Genomic DNA, 14,373 nt, shown 5'->3' with positions numbered 1-14,373 from the left:
TTGTGATGCTGAAAGCAAAAAAATATATACCACATTACCCAATGTTGAGAAAATACTAATCCCTTCTTGGTCGATGCTGGCTGGTTCATGTTTTAAAAGGTAAAACATTTCAAAAACAAACCTATAGGCTGGGCAGGTTCTGCATCAGGAGACCACAAAATAATTTTTAAATGCCTGCTAAGTGTTACGCAGGAGGGCTATTTGGAGGAAGAGATTTCCAATGCTGATAAAATTATCTTATTTTATAAGAATGTTGGTAAGTGAACCTAAATAATGAATGTGGCATTTTGGTTGAAGAAAATGTGACCACAGGCTTACCAGATCCTAAGCCTGTATTTTCCTGAAGAGCAGTAATTCAGTATTAGCTAATTCAGTATTCATGGTGAATTTAGAGTATAGCTACAGCTACCAACAACCATGAGAGTCAACTATATTTTGAAGTGTTACCAGATCTACTGAGAAAAGGAAGCAATAATTTTTCTTCATTACTGTGATACACTGAAGGATGGTAGACTTGTAGTTTCTTACAAACTGGTATAACAAGGAGATTTATATATATATATATAAACACTACATTGACACTGCTTTAAAGAAAACTATTGCTAAATAAAAAGGTTTATTTTTATGTTGGTAATTCTGACTTAATGTAAGCATATTAAGTGCATATATTTGTGTCATTAGTTACATAAATAACATAGTGTTTTACTAATGCCATATGAAGGCCTGATATCAAAGATAAATGAAAAGGGATTCAACCACTTCACTAAGTTTAAACTCACACACTGCACAATGCCGTGTTGAGAAGAAATTGGGAACATTTTTTGCTTGGAATATTTTATAAAAATTATAATATTTTCTACCTTTATATTTCTCAATGTATCAGTTACCATTTTTAATAAGCAATAATCACATAGATCGCATTCAAGGAAGAAACTATAACTGGCTAATTTTAAACAGAAGTTTGTATTGTTGGTATTATTCTTTTAAGGAGTAACTATGCCAGTTAAACACCTAAAGCCCCTGTACACTAACTGTATTACAACTTGCTATAGAATTTACTAATTAATATTGATTATGTCTATGTGAAGTGAGTAGCTCAATCAAATTTGCATTAAAATAAGTCAATTTTGGATTTATCATTTAAGTAACATTAGGTTTGCTTCCCACGGTTTTTTCTAATAATTTATTGTATCTGGATTATGTTTCATTTCTTTTCAACATGTCATTTGTAGAATCTCTTCTTTCTCAATGAATATGTTTTATTTAAGAAATGAGCCATTATAACAGTGGTCTCTTAGTTTTGCACTTCTTGCTTTTCTATTTATTTTATTTCTTTTTAATACCATAAAAACCTTACTTCAAGGGGAATTTACGTCACATATGATATGCTTTTTATAGATTAGTTTGCAATGTCATAGTTATTTATAAAGCAAGTATCACAATGTTTGTGTGACAGTAAAAGCCAACAATGAATTTCTATGAACACTAATAATAGCAACCACTTATACAGACTTAACAGCACTTACTAAGTCCTAGGAGCTGTTCTAAGCAATTTACATGTACTAACTAATTTCATCAACAAAGTAACACTATGAAGAGCGAACTGTCTTTAATCATTTCCAATTTACAAATTAAAAGAATTGAGGTAAAGAGAATTTAACTTCTCCCAAGTTACTTGACAGAAAGCAGCAGAGTCAAGATTTAAACTCAGGGAGTTTGATTATAGAATCTGTGCCTTAAACCACGGAACTATCTTGCCATTTACACTAGAGAAGGCACTTTTATGTATATTGTTTCACTGACTTCACAGTAACCCTGTGAAATTTGCTACTTCAGAAATGGCATTCTTCCTTTTAGATTCCAACTTAAAACTGAGTTTGCTCTCACTGAATGTTAGCTCAGCTATGCCCATGACTCACAACATTTAATTTTCCTACCTTAAACCTGGAGACTGAGTTTCCTGGTTGATTCATTTTTCTTTAACACATGGCATCCCAGGAACAAGAAGAGCCTCTGCTATCCATGTGGGTAAAAGCCTGGGGTTTTAACCAAGGCTCTTTTTGTTGCAAGTTAAACAACTACACAAATGAACTTAAGCAGGAAGAATAGGAAAGGTGGAATTTATCAAAAGGAGACAGGGATAGTCCATGGGACCCAAAGATGGAAGTAGAGTCAGAAGAGATTAAAACTTGAAAACAGAAACCTATAAAAAATACGAAGCCCCAAACTTCCTCAGTCCCTCCCCACTCTATAACATCATCTCCCACACCATGTTTGGTTTACATGTCTTCTTTACTCCATTCTTTCTACAAATTGGTTTCCTTTCTTTTTCTAGGTATATAGCAGAAAATGCCTACCCATCTAAAGTTCTCATGCCTCTCATATGTGACCAGCAAAATCTAACATATTTAAATCCCAATTCTAAATCTTGAATTGGGAGAATATGATTTATCCTTTTTTGGGACATGTGGGTTATGTAAGCCATAGGATAGGACAGTGTCTAGTTTTATATTTTGATGTAGATTAATATGCTTTTCCTCACATTGTTCCTTTAATATTTTGGGTGCCACTAAAACCTATAATGAAATGTCCAATCTGAATGTACTGTAAAATAAAATACTTTATTGTGTATCTTTCCATTATACTATAGAGAGCCTGCTTTGGGTTGTCATTCTGGGTTTTTAGCATTAAGCATAATTACCCAAGTCTACAAGAAGTGCAATATTCAAATCCTTTCTTTTTTATGATTTGAAAAAGGACTGCTGTCTTTAGATATAAGAATAAAATTTGCCAATTATGGAGTCAAGACATAATTGGTCTTGACTTTTTAAAAATAAGACTTTATAGCCTGGGGGAGAATTTTAAAGTAAGAGAAAGAAATACAAGCTGTTAGCAATTCTAAACTCTATAAGTGAGTGAGAAAATTAGGGAGATCCTAAACAGTAATCTGATTCAAAAAAACTATGACTAGCGAAAAATGTGTAGAGGCAGTAGATTTTTATGTGGAAATAATGAAAATGAAGTAAAAATTAAGATACTATCAATTTATTCCTGGATTTATGTGATAAGCACCTATCTTGTCTCTTCATCCCCAGTCTCTTAACTTCTATTTATCTTGACCTACAAATTCGTTATTTTTCCCCAAATATAAATTTTATTAGTTTTGCTTGATATTCCTGTAGATCCAAGCTGCCCTAACGTGTCCTTAGTGTGACTAAATTGTGTATGATGGAGAACAAAATTTAATGAAATGAGTCAGAATTTATAGATACTCAGGGTTATAGTTGCAGTTATAGCAACTATAGGTCAGATATTGCAACTGTTTCATTAAACATCTGTCTTAAGAAAACCATTGCCTTTTATTGGCTAGACTCAATCTGAGTATTTTGTCTAATAGAATTTCATAATTTTATTAGACTTCTATTGAAATTATTAACTCTATCAAGTTTTATTGAGTTGATTTATTTTATACAACTATGAAAAAAGTAGGGATTTTTCAAAATAACAAAATATTATAGGTTTTAATTTTTAATTTATTGGTACCAATTTAATTGGTAGATATGTACATAAACACAGCTCAGATAACACTTTAAGGTAACATTCTGGCTATCATATCACACAGTATAAATCTTAATAGTGACCTTTTAGAATATAGGTTTATAATATCTAGAATAATTTTTACTTCTCAAAAAATCAGAATATAAAAATCTTGTTTATGTTTCACTTCTACATAAATCAACTGTAACTGAATTTTTTTTTGTTTCACCTATATTTTGGAAAATTGAACTGAATTAAGCAGAATCCCAAACACAAATCAATTTCAGTTCCACATATCCTCTCCATAGCCTTCTTCTGGCATCGCCATCTTTTGTTGCTAGAGAGTTGTGGCGAAGTCTACCCAGAAGAAACCGTGTCAGTCCAAGGGAGAGAGCTGAACAAAGAGCTAAGCCACCTTAAATAGCGGACATGTAGTTAAGCTACCATTTCCAGGAAAATTTAGTGAGAGACAGCTGTTACCTCTACAACTCCAGAATTCAGGAGAACCTAAGTCAGCAAAAGTAGTTCTTAAGATGGGCCTCAGTTTGAGACAAGGATAGAGAAATGATGGTAACTAAGAGTTCAAGATAACTGTTGGCATACAGTAATCTTACATAGAGGTCCATTTGCTCCAGTGTTTCTTATGAGGAAAATGCACCTGATATTTAATATTGGTTTATGGTATTTCTTATGTAGTATGCTACATAATAGATAACAGTTGTGGTCTGAAATATTACAGTTTAGGAATATTTAAAGTAAGAAGAACATGATGGCATAAAGGAAATATGCTCCTGAACAAACTGGAACACACATAAATATATCTAGGAAGCAGCAGATTCATGGGCTGGTATAAGGAAAAATGGCTAAAATATTGAAACTCTGGTTTTCAATGTTTGTGTCTGAAAAATAATTTTAGCTATCACTTAAATATGGATTTAGTTACTTAAAATTGCTAAGACCTGTGTCAAGTATGTACACTACTGAAGTTGAACATACTACATTTTTACAACAAATAAAATAATACATCTGTTTATAATTTTGTTTGTACTTTGTTAATATTTAAATTATAATTAAATTAAATGGTGATCATGTTAAGCTTGCTAATTGAGGTAAAACTGAACTAACATCCCCTTCCTTGTATTTTAAGACTTAGGAATAGCAACAGTTTAATGTGCAATTTAGCCATACCTTACTACATCCTAATTGATCCCATGACATCAGGTGAGAATAATAAGGGGTCAGATGAAACTTCAACTTCTGAGTCATAACTTACTCTCTGCTTACCATTTCATTTTAAAATATTCCTTTTTCTTAATAAGAAGAAACTGATATTCCAGGAATATGAGACTTAGAGCTTTATGATACTTTATAGAATTTGAAAAAGATTTAAAACAGCTTTTAAATTGATATGATTTTTATGACTTCTTTTTAATCTACATTTTTTGATTGCCAGTTTTGTGGGAGAAATAAAAGCATAATGTCAACCACTCTAGACTTTAGGGAAACCTTTCTGAAGGGATATTTTGCTTACCAGAGCCATCTCCATATTGGGAGGAGGAACAGCTCTGGTATTGTGTTTAATTCTTGCTCCTTCCTCTTCTAACAGTGGCAAGGATGAAACTTTTTCAAGGTGTAGAGAGTAATCTCATCAATGGAAAAAAAAAGAGAAAATAATTCCTTAATTCACCTCTTACAGTTAGTCAAAAAGTGGAAAAGTGTACCATGGGAAGGAAATGGAAAAAAAAAACCCTCAGATCAAATTAAATATTTTTTGGAATGCTCTTAAACTCTGAAAGAGTTTGAACTCGTTTTAATAAAAGTCAGATTCTTATTCATCTAGTTTTCTATATCACAGATTTTCACAATGCACCTCCTCTAAAGAAATACAAAGCCACTTTCACTCTCTCTGCCATAGTCTACCTTATTTCTTTTCCTAAAATCAAAAATGTATTGCAATTCATATTATTTTTTCCTATCATAAAACCTGAGCCAAAAGAAATTGAATGGAATTTGAGACTTTATAACAAGTATATTTTTGAACTATCTTTTATCAGAGTGGAAGTCTTAGCTGTCTAATACTATAATTCCATTTGTTTCTTAGCCCAGTGGCTAAATATGGTACTCTTACTAGATAGTTATTTCTTCTCTGATACCATATAGCATAATTACAACTGTATTAGTCTTGATTTTATAACTAGAAGAATTTTGTTTTTTGCACCTTGACTGTGCCATTATTTTATAATTACTTGATTATCAAAATATCTAATAATAATAGTAAATGCATTCACCTAGGTATTTATCATTCATTGACAGATGTTCACATTTATATCCATATCGTGACCATAAATATTAATGCACATTGCAGTAACATACATTGTGTCTGTTTTATGTAAACATTTTATGCATACACACATATAAATATACACATACACACACATACAAATATATAGATAGATGCATACATATATACATACATGTGTAGATACATAAATTTTTATACACATATATAGAGAGAGATTAGGTTTATGCATAATCATTAATGACTAGAAACAACCTAAATCTTTCAACTGGTGAAAGGAAATTGTTTTTCCCCACACAATGGAATTCTACTCAGTGACAAAAAAAAATAACTAAGGCTACACATGACACAAATTAATCTCAAATTTATTTTGCTAAATAAAAGAGACAGATTCAAAAGGCTACATAATGTGCATTTTTATTTTTGTAGCCTCCGGGCAAAGTCAACATGCTAGGGACAAAAAACAGAATAGTGTTTTTAGGAGCTGCAATTGGATGGAAAGATACTGATTACAAAGGGACATTGGGAATTTTAGCAGATGATGCAGTAGTTCTATTTCTTGATTGTGCTGATAGTTACACAAACATGTGAAGCTATCAAAACTCAGAATTATACACTAAAAAGTATGAATCAGAGGTGTGTAAATTATGTCTTAATAAAAATAAATTTGTTTGAACATTATCAAATTCAACTGCTGATAAAGTGGCCTCCTGGGGCCTACCACGCAGGGATAAATATTAATATATAAAGAGGAACAGGTTTTGATGAAACAGTAAAATGTGCTTTGGACAAAAGATAATGTATACTTAGTCTTCTGCTCTATGACAAACACTGCTCTGAATGTATAATATGCATTATATCATTTGAAAATTATAACTATAGCCATTTTCCAGGTAAGGAATGGCATCTTAAATAGGTTAAATTAACTTCACATAATCAACAGGTAGAATTTGGGAAGGCAAGGATTGATGCCAGTCTTACTTTATCTCTTTTACTTAGTACATCTTCAGAAAATACCCTGCACTTAGCTAATGATTGGAAGAAAGAATGAAGTGAGCTCTTTATTTGAGGATATCCCACTGAAATTATGCTCAGAAAGGAATTGTTAGAAAAAGTTCTTAAAGAAATTTTCAAAAATTTCTTAATGATATGAAAAGCAGGAGGGGAACAACAAATAAGAATATGACCTAAACATATACTTAAATTTTTATAGGAAAAGCCAAAATTTTACAATGAGATCAATATTTTCTCGATGTGAAACAATATTTCTAAATGTTCATTAAATGCGAAGCACTATGTAAAGATTTTGCACTTACCTGTCATATTAGGGTGATAATTTTATGTCAAGTTTTTTGAATAAAGAGGTTGAAGAAGAGTATAGTAGATCAAGTTAAATTGAAAGAATAGTATCACATACATTGTAATAAGACTAAAGCAGAGACTATGATACGTGAATCAATTTCCAAATTTCATATTTAACATATCAAAAGCTTTCTCAATTTTTCACAAAGATTGGTTGTTTTTGTTACCAACTGTTTGTAAACACATGCTTAAAGTAAGTTAAAAACATGCAAGATTAGCCATGAAAAATCAAAATTATAATTACAAGTCAATATTACTAAATAAAGCTTATGATATAGGAATGAAAAATTTAAGTATCTCTTTATCATCAATAATTAATGTTTATTTTTATTTTGTATTAAGCAGATACTAAAACAATATACATTTATACATATGCCTGAAGATAAATTTAATACATCTTTTTTTCATGATAAACATTTCATAAAGTTTATATCTTCTTTTAAAAAATATTAGTCTTTTTTATCTACCTCAACCTTTTCTCAAACTTTCATACATATGATAAATAATGAGTAAATATTAGTGAATTAAATAAATGTTGATATAGTGAACTGATCTAAGCTAGTTTAGTCTTGTGCAATTTGTTTTCTTCTCTTTTTTTATTCATTTTATTAATAATTATAGCTACAGAAAAACTTCAAGGACTTTTATAATTAGCTACTTACCCCCAAAATTTTACCATTTATAGTGACAGTGAGTCTCAGACGATTCAATTACCATACATCAGTTAGCTAGCTGTCTAATACCTGAATATTTCTGGCAGACAATCACTAAAATATTTCCTGCAACCTCTTCACTAACCTCAAGCAAGTCTCAAGTGCCTGTTCTTTCAGGTACTTAGAGAACTACCTATGTAAATGTTCATTCAAGGCAGACACACCAAAATTCCAAAGGCAGAGTTCCACTATACTCCTAACAAGGTCCAGGCAACTAGAACCCCAGGTTCAAGGTTAGCACAGGGCCACTTAGAAATTTAGCCTAGAGCATCACGGGTAAGAGCAATAAGTCATGCTGTTGTACTGTTTGCTCAGTCAAGGGCAGGGATTATCTCTAAAATAATTTACCCAATGTGTAATTTTCACTGACCTTGTCAATGAGAGTTCATTTCTAATGTTGAGCATGCTCATTAACAGGTCACTATTTGCACCATTAAAACCCATTTCTCAAATTTACCATGCTAATTAAGGAAGTGCTATTCATGGTACAGTAAACAGAATCACCTTTACCACACCTTGCAGAATATGGGTTATCTGATGAAAAAGTGTATACTTTGGAATGCTGACTGCCCTTGAGTTACAGCTTAACCTAAAAAACACACAATATCACAATCCATGGTGAAGTGTTTTTCAAGAATCACAACTGCTATAATATGATGGGAAAAAATAAATATTAACAGTTTGCATAATATTCTGTTCTGTCTCTATTATGGTTTCAGCAACTTGGGGTTAGTTTCGTTCCTAGAAAATGGCCATTTTTACTCTATTTAAATTTAGTCAATCCTTCTGTCTGAAAAAAAAAAAGTTAAACAGTGATAAACTACATCTACCAAAATGGACAAAATATCTATCGACTATGTTTTGCTTTACTTAGACATTGTCTTATTTCATTTTTTTCAAAACATAAAAAACTATAAAAATAGATTTTTCCAAGAATTGCACTAAAGGATATTCAAAGATATGACTTATATATGTTGCATCTAATGAGCTATTAAATATTAATTTGAAGCACACCTAAGATAAATACTGGCAGTTTAAGCTTTGCAACTTAAGGAAAACATTTAAAACGAAAGAAGCTATTTTTAGTCTTTTATAACAAACTGAGAAAAGAACAAGAAATGAACAATTTCTTATAATAGAAATTTTATGCCATTGTGGCACCACTGAAGGAATCACACTGCAGGACGAAAGTTAGAAAGAAATGTACACATAATAAATACCATTTTCCCTTGTACATTTGCATAATTAGATCGACTACCACAAGGGGTAAAATAATACTGCGAAAGTATTCAATTTTTGATAATAAAAGGATAATCAGGGATGTAATACATACATGTGCCCCAATACTATTTCTTACTAATTTCTAATTAGTTCTAAGTAATTATTTTATTCTCTAAAGTAGAAGTTTTCATTAAAGGCATGTATTGGAAGTAAAAGATGTAACTTAATGTATCATCACTGGCATCTTCATTACTAAAGGTATCATCCCTCTACTCTTCAGTTTCACCATTTGTTAAAAACATGGACTACTGGTCAAGGCAATTAAGTAAGTTGTTACTTTTCATGAAGCCTTCCCCCTTCTAAACATATAGAAATGGTTCATAAAGTATACAAAAATTTGAAAATAAATGATAGAGATAGCTCCAAAGTAAGTTAAACACTGGCAGACAATTCATGAAATCAGAACACACCTGAGTGATCAATGCTAAAGCCATCTTCTATTTTGCTTTCATTATGTAAATAGGTAGAGGCATGCAGAAATTTAGTGAGGATGAGAAATAATGTGTAGTATCACTTCTTGGAAGCAAGGGATGGAGGATGGGCTAGAAGAGGTAAGACAAGGTTCTTCACATTTGTGAATGAGGGCCAAAAAGAAACAGACATTGCAAAGTACTGCCTCCCTTCAGACCTGGGGGTGGGATAGTAGAATGGGACCATGTCAGCCATATTAGAGCCTGAAGCAAAAGGAAAAATGTATGCCTTTATATACACTTAGCAAAATATCCTCCTATATTCTGAACCAAGAAAAAAGTTAATGCTGACCAGTCAGAAAATTATTGTATATAAAGACCCAAATTACCCAATATAATGTACTCTACTCATTGTCAACTCATAAATCCAGAAGTATGAGATCATTAGGTAGACTATTTTATTAAAAAACAAAATTCATCCAATTAAATTTGAAGATCTAATTGGTTTTATTAAGCGATTCATGAATCAGGCAGCATCCTCTCTAGCAAGCAGAGACGCTCCAAAAGGAAACAGGGAGAAGTTTTTAAAGGCATGACAAGGAAGGAAGTCAAATAGGAAAAAAATAGGATATTTTGGGTGAGGTTACTTTCATCTGGGGACAAAAAAGGTCTTATTAGCTGAATTCCTTCAGGGGATGGAGAAGACACGTGATATTATCTTACTATGATGACCAATTGACTGTATTTCTAGGGGAGGTTGAAACTGAAATTAAGTTAGAATTAAGCCACAGTTTGGTGATTAGGCCTGGCAGAAGTGACACCATGCTCGGTCTGTGTCTTTCTTTTTAACAATTCCCAATGCACAATAATTTGTGGTAATAAAACAGATAAATACTCCATTTATTTAAAATTTTTATGTACAAAACTTTATTGTTTTCCTTTTATTACATACCCTTTTACGTGTCCCTCTAAGGACATATAATTTATAAAATTTTATAAAATGTATAAAGTCATTGTCATTGTTCATTATGAATTATTTTTATTGATTTTGATTTTTAAACATATTGCATTACTTTATTTATCTTGAATACTGAATTTTTTGGCATCATCTTAAATCTTGCATCCAAGGAGATGCCTCACTATCTTTTCTAGTCCTTTCTAATCCTGGCCCAGCAATAGGACATATAGACACAATCCTGTAACCATTCAATAAATACAGCTTTCTCCTAACTTTTTGACTTTGTATTATCTCTATTACCACTACTAGGCAAGAGCTCAAAAATGACCTTACATGACATTATGAATCTCCACAGTGCAACCTCAGGCAGATCAAGTCTAGCATAGCAGTTGTGCGTTGTTTCTGGATGTTGTGACTTTGTTAAATTAACATTTGCTAAGTAGATCCCCTAGGTGTCAGATAGAAAGCCAGAGTTCAACAAAATACTTTAAAGGGAAATCAAGTAGAAGAGTTTATTACTCACAAGTCCTAGAGGAGGTGTACGCATCTCAAGGGGTTATATGGGGATGTCAAGTTAGGGTGCTGGAGATAGAGCAGGACATGATGTGAGACACATTTATTAGAGTGGAGTGCTTTGAGGATCTCAGACTGAAGCTGGATTGGTCAACTCAAACACTGAGAAAGAGTAGGCTATTAGTAAAGCCTAAGGGGGTCTTATCTAAGGGGTCACAAAGGGAATCCCTAGAAGATGGAGGGATGCTTATCACAAAGGCTTTTGGGGAGTCATATTAGGAACTTAAATTTTCTTTTGACTCTGAAGGCTGTTATCTAAGGCATGTGCTCCTGGGAGAGGTTAGTGTCACTTCAAGGGTCCTGCAGGCCACTTAGCCACATAAAATGCATACCCAGGCAGCAATATTACAGAGTGTTTGAGCTAAACTCTCAACACTGAGGAACTAGGGTACTTCTAATGTTTTCAGTCACTTGGACTAGTATTTGATTCTCATTCACATCATACAAAATGGTTCTCCAGAGATCATATCAATTTTCCAAGTAGCAGGACTGAAAAAGGAGGAAGATAAATTTTCCCTTTTCCTCTCCCTTTAAGGACACACTCCTGTTTTTCCATTAGCTAGAGCATACTCATAAGATCACAACTGTCTCCAGACTAGGAGGCTATAACATATAGTCTATATTGCAGCTGACCATACACACAGCTACAGTTTAGATGTGCTATTACTGTAGACATGAGAAACTGGATCTCTGGGAAAACCAGCAATATCTTCTACATTTTGAGCAAGTAATTAATAAGTATGCATTTAACTAAAATATATTGAGTTAAACATTAAATATATAAATTAAATATATAATGTCTAAGGAACATTAAAATAAAACCAGATGCCACTAAAAGGGAATGAGGGGGGAGAGGATATATTTAAAAATATGTAATATAAAGAAGCTAATTTTTTTATTTAATCAAAAATAATAAATTTTAAAAAACAGTGAATTTAAGATAATGAAAGATTTGATTTTATAGTCATAGAAAATGATGTATCCCTTACATAATGTATATTACTTTCAAAGCTATCAAGGAATTACCACAAATATTAACCACTTGCTATTTTAACATGGATATGTTAACAATTTTCAGTTGAATATTTAACTAAAAGTAGAAATACAAGTAAACACTTTATGCTTACAAATGAGAAGGTGCATGCCTAAAGACATAATGACACAGAGTAAATTTCAACTAAAAATAGAGGTAGGCAGAATAGAACTGCCTCTCCTCCCCATGATACCTTTTAGTCCTAAAGCCCAGAGCTTGTGACTACTTTAGGATACATGGCAAAGGGAAATTAAGGTTGCAGGTGGAATTAAGTATGCAAAGCAGCTGACCCTAAAACACAGAGTTTATTCTGGATTATTTAGGTGTCCCAATGTATTCACCCACGTCCTTAAAAATGAAAGTATTCACCCACGTCCTTAAAAATGAAAGAAGGTAGCAGAAAGAGTCAGAATCAGGAAAGAGATGTGACAATGGAAACACAAAGAGACACTTTTGCTGGCTTTGAAATGGAGGAAGGAGGCCAAAAGCCAAGGAATAGAAGTTTCTAGATAAAGATTTCTAGCTTCCTTAAAAAACAAGGAAACGTTCCATCAGATGATCCAGGTCAACAACAGCATTTATAAGCCATGGGGACAGCATATATCCTGGATAGAATGTAATCAAAATGACACTTGCTCTCTGCTGTCTTTCACATAACCTTGGTATAACCATGAGAGAAACATCAGGCCAATCCCAATAAATACTTGACCAGTACTCCTCAAAACTGTCAAAGTAATCAAACACAAAGAAAGTCTGAGAAACTATCAAAGCCGAGAGAAGTCCATGGAGACATGTCTAATAAATGTAATGTAGTATCCTGGATAGCATCCTGGAAAGAAAAAGGACTTTGAGTCAAAACTAAGGAAATCTGAAGAAAGCATGGACTTTGGTAATAATCATGTATCAATAGTGGTTCATTAATTTTAACAAATGCAACATACTAATATATGTTAATAAGGAAAATGTGTATATGGAAACTCTCTACTATCTTCTCAATTTCTTTGTAAGTCTAAAATTGTTCTAAAATTTTAAAAAGAATGTTCTAAAAAGATGCTCATTCCCATTATAAGAAATAAATGATTTTTAAAAGGTAAAAAAAAAAAAAGGAAACAGACTCTCCCTTACACCCCCCTTTAAAAAGTAATAGAGCTTTGCAAACACCTTGATCTAGCCTGGTGAGAAAGGTATAGGATTTCTAATGTCCAGAACCATAAGATAATGAATGTGTGTTGTGTTAAACCACTAAGTTTTCAGTAACTTGTTACTACAGCAGAGAACAAATACAGTTTAGAAATGATTTTAAATGAATCAGTTACATATTAGTGTTACAAGGTAATACTAAAGCAGTTTTTGATTTAAAAAATTAAAGAACAACAAAGGTGTAGACTAGAGCTATAATTTTTAAATTCTGAAGCTAGATAGACTATGACTTCAAGAAAGCATCGTTTTATTCTCTTTTCTTAGGAAATTATGTAACGGTAATAAGAAAGCTGAAAATAGCAATGTAACTTTCATTATTAGAACAATTAGGACACAGCTAAATATTCCTGAAAAGCATATTAAAAAGTGGGTAGAAGAGCAACCAAATGCAACAAGCCACAAATAGTAGTGATTGTTTGTGGATAAAATTGCCATATTCCCAGAATATCTTGCCTGGCTTTAGTGCATCTCCATATCAATAGGTGTTACCAAGGGGTGGAGAGTAATAGTCTATCTCCATATCAATAGGTACTTACATGGGCAAGTGAGGGCTTATCTGGACCAGAGAGGTTGGGTGGAACTCTCTCCTGCTGCCAGGTCTGAAGAGACACTAGATGACTGCTTGTAAGAAATAAATGGGTTTCTTAAACTTTATGTTTCCCTTTAAATGATTTCGGTTTCCAAGGTATTTTGCCCTAGTATTTTCACCTGTAGTTACATCTGGCATTAGTTGGCAGGACCTCTGAACCTGAAAACTATTTACATAGATGTGAACCTTAGGCAGGCTGTCCATAGGGAGGGTGAGGAGGCCCCAGTGGCTGCAGTGGCAGAGGGTAAGGTTTCACTTCGGAACACCCTTTATGTGGGTGGGGCTTCCAGCTGGGGAGCCCCTGGTGGGGAATTGTTCTAGAGTAAACCACCTCTTAAAGGGTTGGGGCCTTCCCCAGAACTGGGGAAGGGTGGAGACATTGGAAGCTGCAGAACAAGCCCTCTAACAGAAAGAAGAG

The sequence above is a fragment of the Manis pentadactyla genome, chromosome 11 (assembly GCF_030020395.1).
Source record: "Manis pentadactyla isolate mManPen7 chromosome 11, mManPen7.hap1, whole genome shotgun sequence".
NCBI lineage: Eukaryota > Metazoa > Chordata > Mammalia > Pholidota > Manidae > Manis > Manis pentadactyla.
Note: the sequence above shows the minus strand (reverse complement) of the source record.